We start from the raw sequence: 26,156 nt of genomic DNA on the forward strand, positions 1-26,156 counted from the left end.
TATGAAATTAGAAATCAATTACAGGAAGAAAAAAAAATTGTAAAAAACACAAACACATGGAGGCTAAACAATATGCTACCAGATAACCAAGAGATCACTGAGGAAATCAAAAAATACCTAGAAACAAATGACAATGAAAACATGATGACCCAAAATCTATGGGATGCAGCAAAAGCAGTTCTAAGAGAGAAGTCTATAGTAATACAATCCCACCTCAAGAACCAAGAAAAATCTCAAATAAAAACCCTAACCTTACACCTAATGCAACTAGAGAAAGAAGAACAAACAAAACCGAAAGTTAGTAGAAGGAAAGAAATCATAAAGATCAGAGCAGAAATAAATAAAATAGAAATGAAAAAAACAATACCAAAGATCAATAAAACTAAAAGCTTGTTCTTTGAGAAGATAAAGTTGATAAACCTTTAGCCCTACTCATCAAGAAAAAAAGAGAGAGGACTCAAATAAATAAAATTAGAAATGAAAAAGGAGAAGTAACAACTGACACTGCAGAAATACAAAGGATCATAAGAGACTACAAGCAACTATATGCCAATAAAATGGACAACCTGGAAGAAATGGACAAATTCTTAGAAAAGTACAACCTTCCATGACTGAACCAGGAAGAAATAGAAAGTATGAACAGACCCATCACAAGCACTGAAATTGAAACTGTGATTAAAAATCTTCCAACAAACACAAGCCCAGGGTAGATGGCTTCACAGGCAAATTCTATCAAACATTTAGAGAAGAGCTAACACCTATCTTTCTCAAACTCCTTCAAAAAATTTCAGAAGGAGGAACACTCTCAAACTCATTCTATGAGGCCACCATCACCCTGATACCAAAACCAGACAAAGATATCCCCAAAAAAGAAAATTAGAAGCCTGTATCACTGATGAACACAGATGCAAAAATCCTCAATAAAACACTAGCAAATCCAACAACACACTAAAGAGATCATACACTATGATCAAGTGGGATTTATCCCAGGGATGCAAGGATTCCTCAATATATGCATATCGATCAACGTGATACACCATATTAACAAACTGAAGAATAAAAACCATATGATCATCTCAATAGATGTAGGAAAAGCTTTCAGAAAAATTCAACACCGATTTATGATAAAAACTCTTCAGAAAGTGAGCATAGTGGGAACCTACCTCAACATAATACGTGCCATATATGACTAGCCCACAGCAAACATTATTCTCAATGGTGAAATATTGAAAGCATTTCCTCTAAAATCAGGAACAAGACAAGGGTGCCCAGTCTCACCACTATTATTCAACATAGTTTTGGAAGTCCTGGCCATGGCAATCAGAGAAGAAAAAGAAATAAAAGGAATCCAAATGGGAACAGAAGTAAAACACTCACTGCTTGCAGATGACATGATACTATACATAGAAAATCCTAAAGATGCCACCAGAAAACTACTAGAGCTAATCAATGAATTTACTAAAGTCACAGGATACAAAATTAATACACAGAAATCTCTTGCATTCCTACACACTAAAAATGAAAGATCAGAAAGAGAAATTAAGGAAATAATCCCATTTACCACTGCAACAAAAATAATAAAATACCTAAGAATAAACCTAACTAAGGAGGCAAAAGACCTGTATGCAGAAAACTATAAGATACTGATGAAAGAAATTAAAGATGACACAAACAGATGGAGAGATATACCATGTTCCTGGATTGGAAGAATCAATACTGTGAAAATGACTACCTAAAGCAATCTACAGATTCAAAGCTATCCCTATGAAATTACCAATGGCATTTCTCACAGAACTAGAACAAAAATTTTTACAATTTGTATGGAACCACAGAAGACCCCCAAATAGCCAAAGAAATCTTGAGAAAAACATGGAGCTGGAGGAATCAGGCTCCCTGACTTCAGACTATACTACAAAGCTACAGTAATCAAGACAGTATGGTACTGATACAAAAACAGAAATATAGATCAATGGGACAGAATAGAAAGCCCAGAGATAAACCCATACACCTATGGTCACCTAATCTATGACAAAGGAGGCCAGAATATACAATGGAGCAAAGATAGCCTTTTCTTTTCTTTTTTTTTTTTGCAGTACATGGGCCTCTCACCATTGTGGCCTCTCCCATTGCAGAGCACAGGCTCCAGATGTGCAGGCTTAGTGGCCATGGCTCACGGGCCCAACCGCTCCACGGCATGTGGGATCTTCCTGGACCGGGGCACAAACCCGTGTCCCCTGCATTGGCAGGGGGACTCTTAACCACTGCGCCACCAGGGAAGCCCAAGATAGCCTTTTCAATAAGTGGTGCTGGGGAAACTGGACAGCTACGTGTAAAAGAATGAAATTAGAACACTCCCTAACATCATACACAAAAATAAACTCAAAATGGATTAAAGACCTACGTGTAAGACCAGACACTATAAAACTCTTAAATAAATAAATAAAATTAAAAAAAACTCTTAGAGGAAAACATAAGCAGAACACTCTGACGTAAATCACAGCAAGATCTTTTTTGACCCACCCCCTAGAGTAATGAGAATAAAAATGAAAATAAACAAATGGGACCTAATTAAACTTAAAAGATTTTGCATAGCAAAGGAAACCATAAACAAGATGAAAAGAGAATCCTCAGAACGGGAGAAAATATTTGCAAATGAAGCAACTGCCAAAGGGTTAATCTCCAAAATGTAGAAAGAGCTCATGCAGCTCAATATGAAAAAAACAAACAACTCAATCAAAAATGTCGACCTAAACAGACATTTCTCCAAAGAAGACATACAGATGGCCAAGAAGCACATGAAGATATGCTCAACATCACTAATTGTTAGAGAAATGCAAATCAAAACTACAATGAGGTATCACCTAACACCAGTCAGAATGGCCATCATCAAAAAATATGTAAACAATAAATGCTGGAGAGGGTGTGGAGAAAAGGGAACGCTCACACTTTGTTGGTGGGAATGCTAATTGATACAGCCAATATGGAGAACCGTATGGAGGTTCCTTAAAAAACTAAAAATAGAACTACCATACAACCCAGCAATCCCACTACTGGGCATATACCCTGAGAAAACCATAATTCAAAAAGACACATGCTTCCCAATATTCATTGCAGCACTATTTACAATAGCCAAGACTTGGAAGCAACCTAGATATCCATCAACAGATGAATGGATAAAGGAGATGTGGCACATATAGAGTACTGTTTAGCACAGTGTATCTTTCTCCATCCCTTAACTTTTAACCTATGGTGTTTTTCAATTTAAAATGGGTTTCATGTAGATAATATACAGCTGGATCTTGTTTTTTGATCCACTGACAACATCTGTCTTTTGATTGGTACATTTAGATCATTGACATTCAGAGTAATTATTGATATAATTGGATTAATATCTACCATATTTTTACTGTTTCCTATTTGTTGCCCTTGTTCTTTGTTCCTTATAGTCTTTTTTTTGCCTTTCCTGGTTTTCATTGAGAATTTTGTATGATTCCATTTTCTTTCCTTTGTAAGCATATCAGTTAAAGTTCCTTTTATTAAAGTTTTTAGTGGTTTATCTAGAGTTTGCAATATATATTTACAACTAATCCAAGTCCACTTTCAAATAACACTATACCCTTAGTGTTATGTGTACATAAGCATACATAATTGAATACACACTTACCATTGTTATTTTGCACAAATTGTTATTTGTTAGATCAATTAAGGATAAAAAAGAATGAAGTGTTTTTATTTTTCCTTCACTTGTTCCTTCTTTAATGTTCTTTCTTTATGTAGACCTGAGTTTCTGTCTGTATTAGTTTCTTTCTCTGTAAAGAACTTCTGTTAACATTTCTTGCAAGGAAGATCTACTGGCTACAAATTCTCTGAAGTTTTGTTTGCCTGAGAAGGTCTTTATTTCTCCTCATTTTTGAAGGATAATTTCAGAGAGTACTGAATTCTAGGTTGGTGGGTTATTTTACTCTTGACACTTTAAATATTTGACTCCATTCTGTTCTTGCTTCCATGATTTCTGAGAAGTCAGGTATAATTCTTATCCTTGTTCCTCTATAGGTAAGGTACTTTTTCCCCTCTGGTTTCTTTCAGGGTATTTTCTTTTTGTTGTTGTTTTTTTTTTCTGTTTTTTTTTAACATCTTTATTGGAGTAATAATTGCTTTACAATGGTGTGTTAGTTTCTGCTTTATAACAAACTGAATCAGTTATACATATGCATATGTCAGGGTATTTTCTTAATCTTTGATTTTCTGTGGTTTGAATATGCAATACCTGGGTGTAGTTCTTTTCTTGGCATTTATCCTACTTGGTGTTCTGAAAGCTTCCTGGATCTGTGGTTTGGTGACGGACTTTAATTGGGGAAATTCTCATTCATTATTGCTTCAAATATTTCTTTTGTTCTTTTCTCTTTTCTCCTTCTGGTATTTCCATTACATGTATTTTGCACCTTTTGTAGTTGTCCCACAGTTCTTAGATATTGTTCTTTTGTTTTTTTCCTTTTCAGTTTTTGTTGTTTTTCAATTTTGAAGATTCTATTGACATATCCTCAAGTTCAGAGATTCTTTCCTCAGCTGTGTCCATCAAGAGCATATTTTTTTTGTTATTTCTTTTTGGTTCTTTCTTAGGATTTCCATCTCTCTGATTACATTGTCTATGTGTTCTTGCATGCTGTCTACTTTACCTATTAGAGTCCTTAGCATATTAATCATAGTTGTTTGAGGTTCCTGGTCTGATAATTCCAGTATTCCTGGCATGTCCGGTTCCATTGTTTGTTCTGTCTCTTCAAACTGCTTGTTTTTGCCTTTTGGTATGCCTTGTAATTTTTTCTTGATAGTTGGACATGATATACTATGTAAAAGGAACTGCTATAAAAGGACTTTAGCAGTGTGGTAGTAAGGTGTGCAGGGGAATTCTGTGTATGTGTGTGGTCATCATTGTCCTGTGATTAGGTCTCAGTCTTTTAGTGAGCCTGTGCCTCTGGATCGTGAACTACACAAGTGCTTCTCAGTATTTTTCCCACCCCTTAGATAGACTGACTAGAGTTTGCTGGATTTGGATTTTTATTTCCCTCCAGGTCAGTTAGTCTCTGATAAAATCCTAGCTGGTTAAGCTCTTGTTAACTAGTTTCTCCTTGCTAAGAAGAACAGAGTGCTCTGGTATATTTGAAATGGTTCATTTTTCTCTCCTCCTTCCAGAAGCATGAGGTAATTTTTCTCTGATATTTACATGGGAACCTAGTGGAGCTCCAGGAGGTAACACAAAAGTGACTAGGTTTTTATCTCTGCAACTTGTCCACACTGAGCCTTGAGCAATTAATCATTTACAATTCTGATTTTCTTATCTGGCCCTGGTTCCCAGAGATATTTCAGCTCCTGAGTTTTTGCTCCAGTAAGTTGTGATTTTCTGTTTACCTGTTGGTCCCTTCAGTTTTGGGGGTAGCAGGTTGCCTTGTAACCTCACTTCTTTATGTATCTAAGAAGAGTTGTTGATTTTGCAGTCTGTTTAGCTTTTTACTTGTTAGTATGGAGTGGTGACTTCCACACTCCTTATATGCAGAGCCAGAAACCAAAACTACCTGATAAGCATTTTACAGATTTTGTGTATTTAATGCTCAAAGCAACCTTACAATGAAGATATCCTTGTGCTTTTGTTACTGATGAGTAGACTTCCCCTTGGAGCAGACCATGGTCTCATGGGGGGTTACGGATTGTGCCTGGATATTAAGCTGGTCCACTGACCCTCAAGCCAAGCTGTGTAGTGAAGAAGGTCTGGAAAATCATCCTAAAAGCTCTGACCTTTCTCCTCTCCTGGCCTCAGTGAGGTTACACTAACTTTCAACGGGAAGAGTGGCTGGTCATTTCTTTTTGTTCACCATCCATAGGTAACTGACTTATCTGGTATCTGGCTTAACAGGCAAATGGTGAGTCTTTTTAGATTGGCAAGGTGAATCATTTGTTTTCAAGCTGACATTTTCTCTCCTTGAAGCTTCCCAACCCCTTGTTTTATAGTCAGTCAATTCTGCTGAGAATTTTCAAGAAGATTTCTTCCTTTATTATTCTGGAAATACTATATCAGTCTCTCCCCCTAAGCATTTCTAAACTCACCAGGGTCTGACAAAAATTAAACTTCTTGAAGACAAAAGGTAATTACGTTTCTCCTCTAGTGCCAAAAATGTAATTGAAGATTTTAGACAAGGACTTACATTTTTTCTTTTCAGTCTACCTACAACATCTATAGAAACATAGCTTGTTTTTAATTAGATTATCACATAATGCCAACCACTTCTAGTACTTTAATGGAAAAACATTCTAGATTAATATGTTTAAGATTGTTGGCTATGGTATTTACTGAAGGGTGTACTGATAGAGTAAATGTGTTAAGTCAATAGCATCAACCAGAAGTATGAAACAACAATTTGTCAAACTCTAATGGTGTTATTGTTTATAAATTGATCAGGTACTGGAGCAGGGATCTCCAGAAAAGAGCTCTCAAACTTACTTAAAATAAGTCCCATGCCCATAAGCTAAATCAAAATACAGTGGAGAAAGAAATGGTTGAGGTCAAGTATCAATCAATTGCTTATAAAATCCTAAGTCTGTTGAAGGAGATACTTTTAGTTTCTCACATTATAAAAAAGGGAAGCTTGGAACACAGCAGAGATGAGCGATGTGACCTTAGTAAAACAATGAGGTGAGAGACCAGGAGCAGAGATGTAGTGTGTAGTTCCCTGAATTAGTCAGCTAGCATGGGAACAAGCTAGCGATACGCACTGAAATGCCTGTTGTGCACGTTGGGAACAGTGTCTCTCTGGTCCCTCTTCTGAATTCCAACAAAGATGCTAATGCAAGATATTTAGTTGGTTTAAACTTAAAGCTGCCATCTTCCTCTGTGTCTTATTATAAAATAATTCTTATGGGCAAAGAGAAGCCCATAAATAACCCCTCAAAATCTCACTATTTATTTCATCCATCTTTTCTAGATCAAATTTGACTCCTATTGCTTTTTCCATGGGTCTGTTTGGTATGTATGATGACAAGCAGAGCATGCTGCCTTCTGGCCTATCACACTGGAACTGGGTTGTAGATTGCACTACAGGCAGGAAAATAAAATACATTTTGTGGTGGCAATATGATGCCCTTTTGGTCTGGCTATTGGGACAAATCAGGGCGCGTCTATGTGGCTTTACTTCTAAAAGACATCTTAAATTCGTTATATGGATTGATAAATTATTTAACTTACAACATGAACTGACTACTATCAATTTTTCTGGCTGAGGTGCTCTGTAGTGACATATGTCTCAAGTCTGAAAAACTTGAAGTCATTATTAACTGGCAACCTGAAAACTATAAAGGTATGTTCTCAGCCCCAAGAGAGCCTGAACTCTTCATAAGATATAACTTTACTTTGTTCTCCTTGATATTCGGTGTGGCAAGGGAAAATGGCACATATAATTCACACAGTGCTGTAAACATTCCCACCTTATTATTTTTATTTTTTAAGAAGGTACGCTTCGAGGCAGTTTTCTCAGCATTTGAAAAGGTGGGTCAGCATACCATTTTTCCTTTACAACCAAGTGAAATATATTAAGATTTGTTCCACAGCATGAGAGACAGGGTAGCATAATGGGTAAAAACATGGATTCTGGAGTCAGCCAACTGGGGTTCAAATTCCATCTCCACCAGTCACTATCTCTGTAACTTTGGGCAAGTTCCTTCACTTCTCTGTGTCTCAGATTAAATGAGTGTGTGTGTGTGTGTGTGTGTGTGTGTGTGTGTGTGTGTGTAGTATTCAGCTCATGATAAATACTATGTGTTTGCTATATATTTCATAAGCCAAAGTAAAGTTTTGCATGTTTAGTTCAGAAAACTTAGAGACTGACTTTGAGTTACTATACATAAATTTCTGAGCAAAATCAGTGATCATAAATGAAACACAAATGACCCTTAACTGGAAGATAAACAAACATCGGAGAAAGAATTTCAGTGTCCTATGTATGTTGGCAATTCACTTCTGATTCCTTGAAGAGATCTGCTCATTTTTGATATATTTATCTTCTAGAGGAGTTAAATCTTTTCTAAGTATAGATTCAGCGAACTCAATTGTAAAATATAAGAACTTTGCTATAATAAACAAGTTTATCTTCTCTTCCAATTGCTACTCATATTTCTTCTCCCACTTCAGCAAATTAACAGATCTTAAAATTTCATCATGTTTCTCTAACTTTGTTTCTTAACTTTGCAAAGACAGAACTACTAAAAAAACAAAACAAAACAAAAAAACAACACATCACCACAAAACAAAAACAAATGAAGTTTTAGTGCTTTCCATTCACAAGACAGTATTTTTCTCTTTCTCCATTCACTCCCTTTGGTTTGTTAAACGCCTAGCATGTTGCAGATGTTGACCAAGAAGCTACTACAAATGTTTCCCATGAGGCTTCTTATAGAGCTCTCAAGCTGAGAGATTACATTAAGAAAAAAAATAAGGGATTTGATTAATCCAAGAAGCCACAATTCCTGGAGCATATGGTAAGACACCAAACAAACAATCAAACAGAAAGCACCTGGAGAGGCCAAGTAGTGTCCAGAAATGAGTCCCTTATTTCATCTTAAAACATAACACACATATGCTCCGGAAATCACACTCTTAGCCATATATCTGGAGAAAACTCTACTTTGAAAAGATACATGCACCCCAATGTTCATAGCAGTGCTGTTTACAATAGCCAAGACATGGAAACAACCTAAACGTCCATCAACAGATGAATGGATAAATATGTGGAATATATATACAATGGAATACTACTCAGCCATGAAAAAGAATGAATTAATGCCATTTGCAGCAACATGGATGGACATAGAGATGTAAGTCATACAGAGAAAGACAAATAACATATGATATCACTTATATGTGGAATCTTAAACAAATGGTACAAATGAACTTATTTACAAAACAAAAATAGACTCACAGACATAGAAAACAAACTTATGGTTACCAAAGGGGATAGCTGAAGAGAGAGAGATAAATTAGGAGTTTGGGATTAACATATTAACATACTATATATAAAATAGGTAAACAACAATGACCTACTGTATAGCACAGGGAACTATACTCATTATCTTATTTTTTTTTAACATCTTAATAGGAGTATAATTGTTTTACAATGGTGTGTTAGTTTCTGCTTTATAACAAAGTGAATCAGCTATACATATACATATATCCCCATGTCTCTTCCCTCTTGCATCTCGCTTCCTCCCACTCTCCCTATCCCACCCCTCTAGATAGTCCCAAAGCACCGAGCTGATCACCCTGTGCTATGCGGCTGCTTCCCACTAGCTATCAGTTTTACTTTTGGTAGTGTATATATGTCCATGCCACTCTCTCACTTTGTCGCAGCTTACCCTTCCCCCTCCCTGTGTCCTCAAGTCCATTCTTTAGTAGGTCTGTGTCTTTATTCCCATCCTGCCCCTAGGTTCTTCATGACCTTTTTTTTTTAAGATTCCATATATATATGTGTGTTAGCATACGGTATTTGTTTTTCTCTTTCTGACTTACTTCACTGTGTATGACAGACTCTAGGTCCATCCACTTCACTACAAATAGCTCAATTTCATTTCATTTAATGGCTGAGTAATATTCCATTGTATATATGTGCCACATCTTCGTTATCCATTCATCTGTCAATGGACACTTAGGTTGCTTCCATGTCCTGGCTATGGTAAATAGAACTGCAATGAACATTGTGGTACATGACTCTTTTTGAATTATGGTTTTCTCAGGGTATATGCCCAGTAGTGGGATTCCTGGGTCATATGGTAGTTCTATTTGTAGTTTTTTAAGGAACATCCATACGGTCCTCCTTGTGGCTGTATCAATTTACATTCCCACCAACAGTGCAAGAGGGTTCCCTTTTCTCCACACCCTCTCCAGCATTTATTGTTTGTAGATTTTTTGATGATGGCCATTCTGACTGGTGTGAGGCTATACCTCGTTGTAGTTTTGATTTGCATTTCTCTAATGATCAGTGGTGTTGAGCATTCTTTCATGTTTCTGTTGGAAATCTGTATATCTTCTTTGGAGAAATGTCTATTTAGGTTTTCTGCCCAATTTTGGAGTGGATTGTTTATTTTTTTGAAATTGAGCTGCATGAGCTACTTGTAAATTTTGGAGATTAATCCTTTGTCAGTTGCTTCATTTGCAAATATTTTCTCCCATTCTGAGGGTTGCCTTTTCATCTTATTTTTGTTTTCCTTTGCTGTGCAAAAGCATTTAAGTTTCATTAGGTCCCATTTACTTATTTTTGTTTTTATTTACATTTCTCTAGGAGGTGGGTCAAAAAGGATTTTGCTGTGATTTATGTCATAGAGTGTTCTGCCTATGTTTTCCTCTAAGAGTTCTATAGTGTCTGGCCTTACATTTAGGTCTTTAATCCATTCAGAGTTTATTTTTGTATGGTGTCAGGAAGTGTTCTAATTTCATTCTTTTACATGTAGCTCTCCAGTTTTCCCAGCACCACTTATTGAAGAGGTTGTCTTTTCTCCATTGTATATTCTTGTCTCCTTTATCAAAAATAAGGTGACCATATGTGCATGGGTTTATCTCTGGGCTTTCTATCCTGTTCCATTGACCTATATATCTCTTTTTGTGGCAGTACCATACTGTCTTGATTACTGTAGCTTTGTAGTATAGTCTGAAGTCCAGGAGCCTGATTCCTCCCGTTCTGTTTTTCTTTCTCAAGATTGCTTTGGCTATTCAGGGTCTTTTGTGTTTCCATACAAATTGTGAATTTTTTTGTTCTAGTTCTGGGAATAATGCCATTGATAGTTTGACAGGGATTGCATTGAATCTGTAGATTGCTTTGGGTATTATAGTCATTTTCACAGTGTTGATTCTTCCAATGCAAGAACATGGTCTATATCGCCATCTGTTTGTATCATGTTTAATTTCTTTCATCAGTGTCTTATAGTTTTGTACATATAGGTCTTTTGTCTCCTTAGGTAGGTTTATTCCTAGGTATTTTATTCTTTTTGTTGCAATGGTAAACGGAAGCATTTCCTTAATTTCACTTTCAGATTTTTCATCACTAGTTTATAGGAATGCAATAGATTTCTGTGCATTAATTTTGTATCCTACTACTTTACCAGATTCATTGAGTAGCTCTAGTAGTTTCCTGGTAGCAGCTTTAGGATTCTCTGTGTATAGTATCATGTCATCTGCAAACAGTGACAGTTTTACTTCTTCTTTTCTGATTTGGGTTCCTTTTATTTCTTTTTCTTCTCTGATTGCTGTGGCTAAAACTTCCAAAACTTTGTTGAATAATAGTGATGAGAGTGGGAAACCTTCTCATGTTCCTGATCTACGTGGAAATTGTTACAGTTGTTCACCATTGAGAACGATGTTAGTTGTGGGTTTGTAATATATGGCCTTTATTATGTTGAGGTAAGTTCCCTCTATGCCTATTTTCTGGAGGGTTTTTATCATAAATGGGTGTTGAATTTTGTCAAAAGCTTTTTCTGCATGTATTGAGATTATCATATAGTTTTTCTCCTTCAATTTGTTAATATGTTGTGTAACATTGATCTATTTGCATATATTGAAGAATCCTTGTATTCCTGGGATAAACCCCACTTGATCATGGTGTATGATCCTTTTAATGTGCTGTTGGATTCTGTTTGCTAGTATTTTGTTGAGAATTTTTGCATCTATGTTCATCAGTGATATTGGCCTGTAGCTTTCTTTCTTTGTGACATCTTTGTCTGGTTTTGGTATCAGGGTGATGGTGGCCTCGTAGAATGAGTTTTAGAGTGTTCCTCTCTCTGCTATATTTTGGAAGAGTTTGAGGATAGGTGTTAGCTCTTCTCTAAATGTTTGATAGAATTCGCCTGTAAAGCCATCTGGTCCTGGGCTTTTGTTTGTTGGAAGATTTTTAATCACATTTTCAATTTTAGTGCTTGTGATTGGTCTGTTCATATTTTCTATTTCTTCCTGGTTCAGTCTCGGAAGGCTGTGCATTTCTAAGAATTTGTCCATTTCTTCCAGTTTGTCCATTTTATTGGCATATAGTTACTTGTAGTAATCTCTCATGATGCTTTGTATTTCTGCAGTGTCAGTTGTTACTTCTCCTTTTTCATTTCTAATTCCATTGATTTGAGTCTTCTCCCTTTTTTTCTTGATGAGTCTGGCTAATGGTTTATCAATTTTGTTTATCTTCTCAAAGGACCAGCTTTTAGTTTTATTGATGTTTGCTATTGTTTCCTTCATTTCTTTTTCATTTATTTCTCATCTGATCTTTATGATTTCTTTCCTTCTGCTAACTTTGAGGCTTTTTATTCCTCTTTCTCTAATTGCTTTAAGAGTAAGATTTGGTTGTTTATTTGAGATGTTTCTTGTTTCTTGAGGTAGGATTGTTTTGCTATAAGCTTCCCTCTTAGAACTGCTTTTGCTGCGTCCTAGAGGTTTTGGGTCATCGTGTTTTCATTGTCATTTTTTCCTAGGTAGTTTTTGATTTCCTCTTTGATTTCTTCAGTGATTTTGGTTATTTAGTAGTGCATTGTTTAGCCTCCATGTTTTTATAGTGTTTACAGATTTTTTCCTGTAATTGATATCTAGTGTCATAGCATTGTTGTCAGAAAAGATACTTGATATGATTTCAATTTTCTTAATTTTACCAAGGCTTGATTTGTGACCCAAGATATGATTTATCCTGGAGAATGTTCCATGAACACTTGAGAAGAGAATATATTCTGTTGTTTTTGGATTGAATGTCCTATAAATATCAATTAAGCCCATCTTGTTTAATGTATCATTTAAAGCTTGTGTTTCATTATTTATTTTCATTTTGGATGATCTGTCCATTGGTGAAAGTGGGTTGTTAAAGTCCCCTACTATGATTGTGTTACTGTCGATTTCCCCTTTTATGGCTGTTAGTGTTTGCCTTATGTATTGAGGTGCTCCTATGTTGGGTGCATAAATATTTACAATTGTTATATCTTCTTCTTGGATTGATCCCCTGATCATTATGTAGTGTCCTTCTTCATCTCTCGTAGTAGTCTTTATTTTAACGTCTCTTTTGTGTGATATGAGTATTGCTACTCCAGCTTCCTTTTGATTTCCATTTGCACGGAATATCTTTTTCCATCCCCTTACTTTCAGTCTGTATGTGTCCCTGGGTCTGAAGTGAGTCTCTTGTAGACAGCATATATATTGGTCTTGTTTTTGTATACATTCAGCCAGTCTATGTCTCTTGGTGGAACATTTAATCCATTTACATTTAAGATAGTTATTGATATGTATGTTTCTATTACCATTTTCTTAATTGTTTTGAGTTTGTTATTATAGGTCTTTTCCTTCTCTTGTGTCTCCTGCCTAGAGAAGTTCCTTTAGCATTTGTTGTAAAGCTGGTTTGGTGGTGCTGAATTCTCTTAGCTTTTGCTTGTCTGCAAAGGTTTTAGTTTCTCTGTGGAATCTTAATGAGATCTTTGCTGGGTAATCTTGGTTATAGTTTTTTCCCTTTCATCACTTTCAGTATGTCCTGCCACTCTCTTCTGGCTTGCAGAGTTTCTGCTGAAAGATCAGCTGTTAACCATATGGGGCTTCCCTTGTATGTTATTTGTTGTTTTTCCCTTGCTGCTTTTAATATTTTTTCTTTGTATTTAATTTTTGATAGTTTGATTAATATGTGTCTTGCCGTGTTTCTCCTTGGATTTATCCTGTATGGGACTCTCTGTGCTTCCTTGACTTAATTAACTATTTCCTTTCCCATATTAGGGAAGTTTTCAACTGTAATCTCTTCTAATATTGTCTCAGTCCCTTTCTTTCTCTCTTCTTCTTCTGGGACCCCTATAATTCGAATGTTGGTGCATTTGATGTTGTGTCAGAGGTCTCTAGGACCTATATGTATATATATTCTTTTCCATTATGTTTTATTATAGGATATTGATCAGGAGGCAGAAGCTTGGGGAAGGGGAAGTCCCAGACTGTGGCCTTATTGGGGTTTCTGTAGGAAGGGCAAGGCAGGCCGGGTAAACAGTTTAGGCTTAGCCAGTTTGAATAATGTCATCATTATTCAATGGCTCTGGACTCTAGGGGTGGTCTCTAGTTGTCTGGTAACCTGCACTGTGTTGGTTAGGGTGATTTAGGGCGGCAGAAATCTTGGTTTGGTTTGTGAGATTTAAAGGGCTAGGAAGGGGTATAGTCTCACTGGGATTAGCTGTTTTACATATGAAAGACTACTGCAGGCTGAGCCCTTTGCTATTTCTAACAATCTGACTATCCCTGGAAAGGGCAGTCTCCCCTGGCCAGCCAAATATTTTAAGATCTCAAAACATCAGAAAGTACAGAAAAAGAAAAAACAAAACCTTGATTAATGTAAACCCCTTATCCAGTTTTCAGACTTGAGTCTGCACAGACATAGAGATTGCAGAGTAAAGGGGGGTCAGCTGCTCTAGAGGAAGAACCTGCTAGAGTTTGTAGCGTGATGCTTCTTCCGAGACTTCACCGAAGGCACCAGCAGATATTTGTCGGGGAAAATGGATTGTGTAAATGAAAATACCCAAACACTTGGGGGTCATTGGACACTGGACAAAGGCAACACTGATTCCTGGAGACAAACCATGGTCAAAATAGGGCTTAGGGGGAGGTGGAAAATAAGGAGAGCTTCTGTCCTAGTTCTTCTCTGTTGTACACTTGTCGAGACCTCAAACACACTTGTTGGTTATGTCCCCAGTTATATCTGTAATACACATGTCTGTTGGCAGAATTCCTATGATGGCCTTTTGTCCTGGAACAGTGGCTATTACGGTAGAAAGAGCAGAAAGGAAATCCTTACAACTCCCTCTCCCTGCCCAAATAGCAAACCAATACACTACCTCTGGAGTAAATTAGAGTTGAAGGCCATCATAAAAACCTAAAAGGTACAGAGATGATAATCTTATTACATACCCACCTAACTAAATAATTTGGCTTCTGCTGAAGATGGTTTGTTGATTAAGAATAGTCACTTGCAGCTCTGTCCCAGATGGGGTCTCCTAATACAATCAATCAATGCATCTTCTAATTATAGGTATGCAACTATTAATACAGTGCAATCATTTTTTCTCACAGAACACAGCAAACTTCTTCTTAAAGAACGAGATAGCAAATACTTTAGGCATGTGGTGCCTTATGATATTTATGGCAACCACTCATCTCTGACACTATATTGCAAAAGCCGCTGTAAACAGTGCATAAGTGAATGCGTATAGCTGTTTCCAGTAAAGCTTTATTTATAAAAACTGGTAGCCAGACCCTGAGCACAGTTTGCCAACCACTACTCTCTCAATAGCCAGGAAACACCAAAAGTAATTTGCTCTAATCAGGATAGGACAGTGGTACATTATTACCAGTGAGGCTAGGACAGGGGGTGTTTCAGTAATAGATGCACTGAAACCAGAACAAATCTCCTCCAAGATAAATTCGGCCCTAAGAGTCCATGAGTCTTACACAAATATTTCTACCCCTTTTTCATCATATCCCAAGGGTGAAGAAAGAGACACTACAATACCTCATTTGCTTATCAAGAGTCTCAAGCTTCCATCACAAGCTTAAAAAGTCCAATTACTGACTTATCTCACATTATTGGGTGAAAGTTACATTGCATCAATATAATTAAAAGATTCAGTGACTTTCCCAAACAAAAATTTAATCTGATATGAGGTGACTCAGTAAGTTCACGCCTAGAAACAAACTTTTAGCAACTCATTCTCCTAAAATTAAAATAATAAAGTTAGCACTTCACACCACATCCACAATTCTTTTTCTGTGCTTTTCAATAGGGTAAAGATAGAGCATAGTCATTCTGATATTTCCTCAGAGGACATCAGATATGCTTTCTTATTAGTAGACCTCAAGACTCAGGTTTGAATGGGGGTAAAGTGGAGTTTTTATTTACCTATGCATTTCTATTGATAAATTTCAGATATGAGAGTTTTGCTCTGTAAAGGAATGCCCAGGCTATCACCGCCTTCCTAATAACTTTTGCCTGTTGAAATCTGATCTCTCCCCACACAGACTTGCCACGGGTTCTGAGTTACTGTGTGGCAATCCTATTAGTCACCGTAAAACTGCTAATGTGCCCCATTTAAACAGGCACAGTGGATTTCAGAGCGGCACAGTGATAGAAAGCAGAGCTGACAGCTGTGCCGTCAATCATATTTCTAGGCTGTGCCCTGCAGCTGTTTACCATTATCACGTATTTACTGTTAACTCAAAAGCCAACATAGCCACAAAGGGGAGAAAACTGTCCCTTGAGATCTGGGGAAACTTTGTGGTTGGATATATATTTAAGCTTATGTTGAGTACATCTCATTTCTCACTCCGAGTGACCCTGTGTCGGCCACATTAAAGTGATCAAGCTCACCGCAGAGTGACTAAATGGAAATATACACCCCATTTTTCCTTCAAACTCTTCTCATGAAACTAAAGTGCTTAAATACCTAAGAGAGATTTCCCGGATTCCAGAATTCAATGGTTATAGCTTAACTGGCTTAGCGTTCAGTCTTGGTCTTTATATCCTAATTAAGTTTGCTGAATGCTGGATCCTTCCACAAGAAGTGTTGTGTCAACCCAGTAAATTTTTCTCTTAAGCCAGTTTGTGGCAAAATGCAGCAAGTAAATTATACACAGAGAGAACGAGAGAGAGAGAGAGAGAGAGAGACAGAGCGCTGACAATGACAATAATTAAGGCTTGGTTTATATATATGCTGGCTTAGGAAATTTGAGCATTTCAGTCATTGTCATGACTGCTATAAGTCAACATGGGTGAATAGGTGGTAGTGAGATCCATTTTTCTCATTAAAATCGCTCTGCCCTAGTCCAGCATTTTCTGAATATAAATTGGACCTCATATATGAATTGTTTTTGCAGGCAGACTTGTTAATGATGTAAACTGCAACTAGATTATGGAACCTCAAGTAAGATATTCTAAAGATAACTTCCATTCATTGACCAAGGTAGGGCAAAGGGAAATGTAATGGAAGAAAAATAGAGAGAAAATCTTCTCTTAATCTGCTCCAGAGCCAAAGAGCTTTGCCTGGTTTCTTTCGATGACAGGACTAGAAATGAAAGTGCACAAAAATTAAGGGAAATTCCATGGCATTATCAGGCAGTCACCCTTGCTCAATCTATGTAAACTATAAGAATAAAATAGGGATTTGGGGATTTTACATATAAAAGTCAGCTGTTTGTTATCTGAAAAATTATTTGTGAATGGGTCAGGCAAGGATTTATGGTATCTAGTATCTGTGAAATATGGTTTAAATTACCTTCTGTTTACACTTCAATGAGATATTTGTTTTGTTTTTCTCAATGGATTTAGTTGCCATCAGATGGTTTTCTTTTTTACTCTGAAACTTGAACTTAAAAAAAATTTAAAGATTCTCAAGAAATCTCTTGAAAGTTGAGTATTTTTCAAATTAAACCTATGAATATTTTCAGAAAGAGGAAATTTACTTTGAAAAAACTCAAATGAAATCAACATGTACAAATATCCAGGGTTTTAAAACACATTCTCATTTGATGACAGTCTAACATACAGTTAGATAAATATTCAAGCTCTTTTGGGTGGGGTTTTGGGAAGCCATGGAAGAGGGAGGACTAAGGGATGGGAAGTTTTGTGCCTCACTTCCTGGAGCCTTGTCAGCACACTTCCTCTCATACTTCCTATTGTCTCGGGAGTAGAACCATCGGTGGCTAAGGAAAAGAGTACAGTTGCCACCGCTGTACTGAAAACAAACTTAAAAGTGTGGCCAAGGGAAATTAGGACTGTTGAGGGTGAGAGAGAACAGCAAGATGAGAGAGTGGTGGGACCACAGCAAAAAGGAAGTCTTTGCCCCAAATTCAGCCTTTCTGTGGGCCAGGGCCCTCACACTGTTACCAAGTTCAAGTTCAAGTTCATAATGCTTGCAGCAGGAAGGTCAATAAATTGAGAGATGAGTTGTTGAGGGCAAGGAATAGCAACTTTATTCTGAAAGCCAGCAGAAGGAGAAGATGGTGTACTAGTGTCCCAAAGAACCATCTTACCTCAGTTCGAATTCAGGCTTCTTTTATACTAAAAAGGGGAAGGGGTGTGGTTGGTTGCTGCAAATTTCTTGGTGTTGGAACCCTTTATACTTGTAGCTTTCCACCTAGGTCAGGTTACAATGTTCCTGTAAACCTCCAACAAGACAATTATTCTTTGTTTTGCAACTTTTTATCTCTATATGAATGGAAAAATCTTATACCTTTAAAGGTCAGATCCTTGAGAATGGGCTGTCCTGTATATTTCAGGCTATAGGCAACATTCTTAACTTGTAGCAAAACAATAAAATGCAAATATTAAAGTAAAAGAAAGAGACCCATTATGGAGTCAGATTTGTTCTTCCCTATTACAGCACATCAGATGTGCAGCCTTAGTGCTCCAGTAAGGACTGAAGTGATCACATGACATGTTCAGGATTCATGGATCCCATGGCCATGTGATCTACGACCTCTGTGCACAGAGGGTCAGAACCGCTCTCGGGCCCATTTGTCTGCCTCCCCACAGAGAAGTTCTTGGTTAGACTGCAAAAATGGACCCAGGAAAACTTCTCCATCCTTGAGTGCCTTGGGAAGGTGACAGGACTCTCCCCTTTCACAGGCAAGAAAATTAAGGCCCAGAAAAATGGCACACACCAACCTAGCCAATGGGGATGAAGAGGACTATTTGGGATTCTGAATCCTAGTCAGAGATGGCTGGCGGGGGACAGGGGCACATGGGGTGGCCCAGAATGTCTGTTGCCCTGGATTGGCTAAGACTCTTTGAATCTGTTTCTCTCTCTGGAAGTGGCTGGAGCTTGTCATTCTAGGAAGCCCAGAGAAAATAGCCTCAGAAAAGGCCTTGGATGAGGCTGGGAAGGTCCAGACCTGGGTCGAATTGCCTGATATTCATTCTATCTCCAGATTCACTTCAGACCTCTCCCTCTCTGCTTCTGAAAATGACTGACTGCAAATGGCTCTTGTGAGGTGCAAGGAGGTGTGCAGTTCCCTCTAGAACGTGACTGAGGTTTGGGCCATCCCTAATGTTTGTGCGGTCCCAGGCTAGTGTGCAAATGGCAGCCCAGTAACCTAATACCTGTATGCTCACAATGGAAGCATGAAGCTACAAAGTATAAAGTAAAAGACTGAAAATAAAATGAGTCAGGGAAAGATCTGGCTGTGGTCTATCTCTCATTGGTGCTGTACTCCTGGGAAAGACATATCCTTCACATCTGCAGTGTGTAGATTAGCATTCCTCCACCCTGATTGCAAATAAGAATTTGCAAATAAGAATTGCAAATAAGAATTTGCAAATAGAATTTGCAAATAAGAATTTGCAAATAAGATTGCAAATAAGAATTTATAAATGCCTGGGGTCATTTATAAAAATTCCTGTTGCCTGGGCACCAATCCAGAACAATTAAATACAAATATTGTGGGTAGAGTTTGTGTAAGACACTTAAACAAAAAGACTTGGGGATTCTAAGGTGCAGCCAAGAGTGATAACCTTTGGTCCATGAAAGAAGGTATTTGCTTGTTATCTCAGAACACTTTTGTATCATAATATGTCAGATTCTATGAAAATTTCATTTCACTGCATCAAAGCTTGATTTGTGCGTATGCTTCTCCCTGTAGCTAAATCATTCTGTATTTTAGGGCCACCTTCGTACTCTAAAGGCCTTACAATTCTTTTGGAAGAAATACTGCAGGCTGATGCTCTGTTCTTCTAGTTTCACAGAATCTGTGTATACTTTTCTTGCTCAAATTCACTTTGTCTACTTAACATCCAGCCTCTCTTAAGTCAGTCAATATATATTTTCCTCTCTAAAGTTTTTTTCTCATTCTGCCCTAAAATGCATTCCTCACTCCTGTCTGGCCAGGCTCCTCCTTGTTAAACTTAATCAATAAAATTAATTCATTTTGTTTATTTGTGCATTGAACATATATTTAGAAAGGGTCCCATCTATGTTCATAGCTGTCCCTGAGGGTGATTTCAGATGTTTGATACACATATACATACACTTCATACCTGTCCTTCTAATTGCCTAGGATGTCAGTCCGCCAATTTCTGTAAGCAGGAAAATGGCTGTTATTCTCAGCTCAGAGATGTAGGGGTGGTGTTTTGGCAAAAGAACAAGAGCAGAGAAGTATTACTCTTCTGGATTCTTCTATGTTTTGTGTTAATTGGAAGTAACTTCCTAACTTCCATTCCCCTCTTGCTTTCTAAGACTTGGAGGAACAGTTTATCACAGGTCCATGCAGATTAATAAATAAGGGTCCAGGTGTCTTTGGAACGGCAGCCTTTTGATTCTTCTGAAACCACAAACCTGGTTAATTCAAAGAAATCGTTGCTTAATTCAAAGAATTAAGATCAAGGGTGAGTTTTCTCCCCTCCCCATCTCAGCAAAACACCTTGAAATCCCAGTTTGGCTGTGCTCTACCAGATGGGTCTTGGACTTTCAGTGATTGTATAGCAAAAGCAGGAAGCAGCAGGAGCTTGGAGTGGCTCTGAATCTGCCAATACTGGGACCTAAGCTTTGATGATGCACAGTATTCTTGTTGGAAGAAGTGTTTTTATGGTTAAAGGCAATACATCTCTTCTTCCTTAAGTGGCAGTTTGTTGGCATTACTTCCTTTGATTTTATTAAATTCATAAGAAGAAAAGCAAATCCACATGGTCTAGAGAAGAGAAACTTGGTTAACTGCTCAGACTTAGACTGAGAAAACTGCTCAGACTTAGAATCTTGAAAGGTACGTAAGAATTAGGAGTTGAATACAACCTCTCCTACCATGAATATAATGTTAGCAACTGTGTACAGAGATGATGCAAGACAGTGAGACATAGTTTCCAGACAGTGAGCAACTTCATGTTGAGTGGGTGAAAAAAAGAAAACTGTTAGCAGATCATCTCAGAACGTGGGAAGGGAGAAAATGAGGTGCACAGGGTACTTAGAGATCAAAGGACTGGGCACTTAGTCTGTTGCGTGTCTTGAAGAATTAAGTGGATAGGTGAAGTGGTGGCAGTTGGGGGGACAGGAAGGGTACCCATTCCTACTGAGTGCTCAGTGTTGTTGCTTCTAGGACCTCTCACCTGACAGAGCAAGGCAATATATATATGTATATATACTTATGTATATACACGTATCTGCAAATATTTTTAATGTAAACATCTATATCTATTTTAAACTAAACATGAGTTCCTAATGGTGTCACCACCTCTAATTGACTGACACATGGATCAATCTATTCTTCTTCCCTCGTTTGTCCATAACCTCCCACTCTAACAGGGAGAAACCTGGCTCCCACCGTCTGCCAATCATTTGCTTAACTGTCTAATCCAGTACACATGTATAGTACTTTCAGGATTGTTAACCCATATCCTCATGAGAAACAACCTTGTCTACTAGAGTACAGTGCTGATGTACAGTTCTTTTGCCTTTTGTGTCTTAAAGACACTACTCTTTTCCAAAGTGACTTAGGTCAGCATTTTCTCCCCATCCCTTTTGGTGAGGTTGTTTCATACATTTTTTTTTACATCTTTATTGGAGTATAATTGCTTTATGTTTCATACATTTTTAACACAGATTGTTTTGTCACATTTGGTATTTCATCCTGGTATCCTCTGACAACCTAAATGATTTTTTAAATATTTTCATATATTAAGACTCACTCTTTATACTATAAAGCTCTATGTATTTTAACAAGTTCATAGAGTCATGTATCTGTCGTTGCAATATCATATGGAGTAGTTTCACCAGCCTAAAAATTCCCTGTATTTTATGTATTCAGCCCTCTCTTACCCCCCTACCCTCCAGGAAACCTGGCAACCACTGATCTATTTACTGTCTCTGTAGTTTTGTCTTTTCCAGAATGTCCTAGAAATGGAATCATATAATATATAGCATTTTTAGGCTATTTCCTTTCACTTAGCAATAAACATTTAAGATTCATCTATGCCTTTGCATAGCTCGATAACTTATTCTTTTTTATTGCTAAATAGTAGTCCGTTACTTGGATGTACTAGCTTGTTTATCCATTCCCTATTGAAGGACATCTTGGTTGTTTCCAATTTTTGTAAAGTATGAATAACACCGCTATAAACATTCACATGCTGGTTTTTGTGTGGCTATAAATTTTCAAATCAATTAGGTAAATAACTAGGAGTGTGATTGCTGGAATTCATGGTTAGATTATGTTTATCTTTGAAAGAAACTGCCAAGCTGTTTTCCAAAGTAGTTATTTTGAATTATTACCAGCAATGAATGTGAGTTCCTGTTGCTCTACATCCTTGCCAGCAATTAATATGTTTTTTTAAATTTTATTTTAGCCTCTTTAATAGATGTTTAGTTGTATCTCGTTGTTTTAGGTTGCAATTCCTAATTACAAATGATGTTGAACTGTTTTTCACATACTTTATTTACCAGCCGTATATCTTTGGTGAAGTTTCTGTTCAGATCTTTTGCCCTTTTTAAATTGTATTGTTTGTTCTCTTGTTGTTGAGATTTAGGAGTTCTTTGATTATTTTGGATATGAGTTCTTATCAGATATGTGTTTGCAAATATTTGTCACAATATTTTTTCAAAGTTTTGTCCTTTCATTATCTAAATAGTGTCTTTCATGGAGTGACAGTTTTGAATTTTAATAAAATTTACTTACCACTTTTTTTCTTTCATGGATTGTGCTTTTGATGTTGTATATAAATATAAGGTCACATATTTTTCCATCTTCTAGAAGTTTCGTGGCTTTGCATTTTACAGTTAGATCTATGATCTAAGTTGAGTAATTTTATTTTGTGAAACATGTGAAGTCTAATTTTACATTTTTTACATATGGACATCTAATTTTTGTAGCACCATTTGTTGAGAAGATTATCTGTTCTCCAAACAATTGCCTTTGCTCATTTGTCAAAGATCACCTGACTATATTTATGGCAGCCTGTTTCTAGGCTCTCTATTCTGTTGTATTGATCTATGTGTCTATTATTTTGAGAATAGAATGCTATCTTGATTGCTGTCTCTTATAGTAAGACTTGATATCAGGTAGTGTCAGTCCTCCAGTTTTATTTTTCTTTTTCAATATTATGTTGGTTATTCTAGGTCTTTTGCCTTTCCATACAAACTTTAGAACCAGTTTGTCAGTATCTACCAAATAATTTACAGAGATTTGTTTGGGATTATGTTGAATTATAGGTGATTTGGTAAGAATTGAATTTTAACAATATTATGTCTTCCAATCTATGAAGGTAGGATATATTTCCATTTATTTATATCTTCTTTGATTTCTTTTATCAATGCTCTATAGTTATCTGTACATAGAATCTTATAATATTTTGTTAGATTCATGTCTATTTCATTTCTTTGTCCTAGTATAAATGGTATTCTGTTTTTAATTTTAAATTTCTTATTTAATTTTAGTAAATTGTGTCTTTCAAGGAATTTGTTCATTTAACTAATTTGTCAAATTTATTGGCATACAGTTGTTCACAATTGTTTTTACTATTTTTTAAAATGTCTGTGGCATCTGGAATGATGTACTCTCTTTCTTTCATGAGTGAAATTTGTAATTTGTATTTTTTCTCTTTTTTATTGATAAATCTAGATAGAGGCTTGTGTTTTATTAATCCTGTCAAGAGACCTATTCTCAGTTTTGTTGATTTTCTATCATTTGTCTATTTTTTATTTCACTATTTCTACTTTGCTTCTATTTTATTGTTTTGTTCCTTTTGCTTTAATTTCCTCTTCTTTTACTAGCTTCTTAAGATGAAAGTTCAGATCAGTGCTTTTAAATCTTTCTTTTGTCTTTTCTAGGTATTTCCCTTTAAGCTTTGCTTTAGCTGCGTTCCACAAAATTTTGATGTATTTTGCTTCCATTATCATCCAGTTCAAAATATTTTCTAATTTCCTTTGGAATTTCTTTTTTGATCCATGGGCTATTTAAAACTTTGTTGATAAGCTTCCAAATGTTTAGGGATTTTCCTGATATCTTTTTGTTATTGACTTGTTGTCTGAAAGATCATACTTTTATGTGTTTTATTATTTTTAGAGAATATGCTTTGTATGAATTCAGTTCTTTATAATGGATTGAGACCTTTCATGGCTCAGCAGCTGATCTATCTCATGTATATTCCACATACACTTGGAAAATATGTGAATTCCACAGTTGTTAGGTGTAGTGTTCTGTAAATGTCAATAAGTTTAAAATTGGCTAATAGTGTTGTTCAAGTCTTATATATATTTATTAATTTTTAACTTTTTGTGGTTCTATAACTTTATTTGACAATCAACAGTTAGTTCTCATCCACATTAAGTGTCTGTAGATTTTTGGAAGTGGTGACAGGTATATAGGTAACCAAGGTATAGAGCTCGTTTGGTGAATCTTCATGTTCATTACGTTTTCTGCACATGGGCATGAGATGGGACATTCCTTATTCCTTTGGCCCAGACTGCTTTGCTAAGCTTGGCGTCAATGCGTACATCTGGAGTTCTCATCTCCTTCATGGCAAAGTTCAGGATTTCTTTGAGTGCCTGAGGGACACGTTTCTTGAAACCCACTCCGTGGATGCTCTTGTAAATGTCGATAGTGTATTCTCTGGTCACCACCTTATTGATGGCAGACCGGCCCCTCTTCTTCTCTCCACCCTTCTTTGTGGGAGTCATTCTGCCGGGCTCTGGTTGGAAAACAATCTTTAATATGTATGTTTTAATCAATTACTGGAAAAGAAATGTTAAAATCTCCAATTTTAATTGGAATTTGTCTTTTTCTCCCTTAGCTCTGTCAGTCTTTGCATTATTTTGAAGCTTTGTATTAGATGCATACACATTTAGGGTTATTATGTTGCCTTAATAAATTGTTTATTGCATCGCTATGAAATGCCTACCATTATCTCTGGTGATACTCCTTATCATGAATTCTACTTCTTGTGATATTAATGTAGCCCCTACAATTTTCTTCTGATTAGTTGTTTGCATGGTATAATTTTCCCAGTCTTTTGTTTTTTAAGCTGTGTCTATACTTGAAGGCCATTTCTTGAAAGCAACATATAATGTATGTTTCCTACTTGTCTAGTTTGACGATCTTTTGATGATCTTTACCTTTTAATTGTAGTTTTAGTCCACTCACAGTTGAAGTAATTATTGATATGTTTGAATTTAAGACCACCACTGCCTTGTCTGTTCTGTGTTCCTCTTTCCATCATTTCCTTCTTTTTAAATTAACCAAGGATTTGAAAAACTTATTCCATCTTAACTCATCCATTGGTTTTTAGCTATTTTAGTGATTGCCATAGGGATTGCAGTATGTGTCCTTATATTACCATAGTCTTCCTTGAATTCATATTATACTTCTTTAAGTATAATATAAAAAACTTATTATAGCATATTTTAAATGATCTCTCCCATTCTTAGTACTATTATTGTCTTTCATTTTACCTCTGCATTTTTATAAACCCCACAGTACATTTTTATGTACTTTGAATAGTAAATTGTATTTTTAAAAAAGAAATGAAGGTTTCCCTGGTGGCACAGTGGTTAAGAATCTGCCTGCCAATGCAGGGGACACAGATTTGAGCCCTGGTCCGGGAAAACCCCACATGTCGCTGAGCAACTAAACCTGTGTGCCACAACTACTGAGCCTGTGCTCTAGAGCTCATGAGCCACAACTGCTGAGCCCACGTGCCACACTACTGAAGCCCACGTGCCTAGAGCCCATGCTCTGCAAAAGGAGGAGCCACTGCAATGAAGAGCAGCCCCGCTCGCCGCAACTAGAAGAAAGCCCATGCACAGCAATGAAGACCCAATGCAGCCAAAAATAAATAAAGAAAAATAAAAAAAGAAATGAGAAAAATACTTTCTGTTTACCTGCATATACATACTTCCTGACATGCTTCATTTCTTCATTTCTGTTACTGTTTCTATCTGATATCATTTCCCTTCAGCACAAAGAGTTTTATATTTCTTTCTGCTGGGGAAGATTCTCTTGGCAATTGTTTTTGTCATTTTTCCTATTATTTTTAGAGAATATTTTCACTTGATATAGAATTCTAGGTCAACAGACTCTCTTTTTCCCTCTAGCACTTTAAAGACGTCTTGTCATTTTCTTCTGGCTTGTACTGCTATGGATGAGCTGTCTGCTC

The 26,156-nt window shown here is 36.6% G+C and overlaps 1 pseudogene across 1 annotated transcript; it reads right to left on the reverse strand.

Moving 5' to 3' along the window:
• Positions 1–24,311: 24,311 nt before the first annotated feature.
• On the reverse strand, positions 24,312–24,791 carry LOC307189129 (large ribosomal subunit protein eL31-like; annotated as a pseudogene). Its single transcript has one exon. The product of its transcript is annotated as a large ribosomal subunit protein eL31-like (transcript).
• Positions 24,792–26,156: the final 1,365 nt, after the last annotated feature.

The sequence above is a fragment of the Stenella coeruleoalba genome (assembly GCF_951394435.1).
Source record: "Stenella coeruleoalba genome assembly, chromosome: 7".
Classification (NCBI taxonomy): domain Eukaryota; kingdom Metazoa; phylum Chordata; class Mammalia; order Artiodactyla; family Delphinidae; genus Stenella; species Stenella coeruleoalba.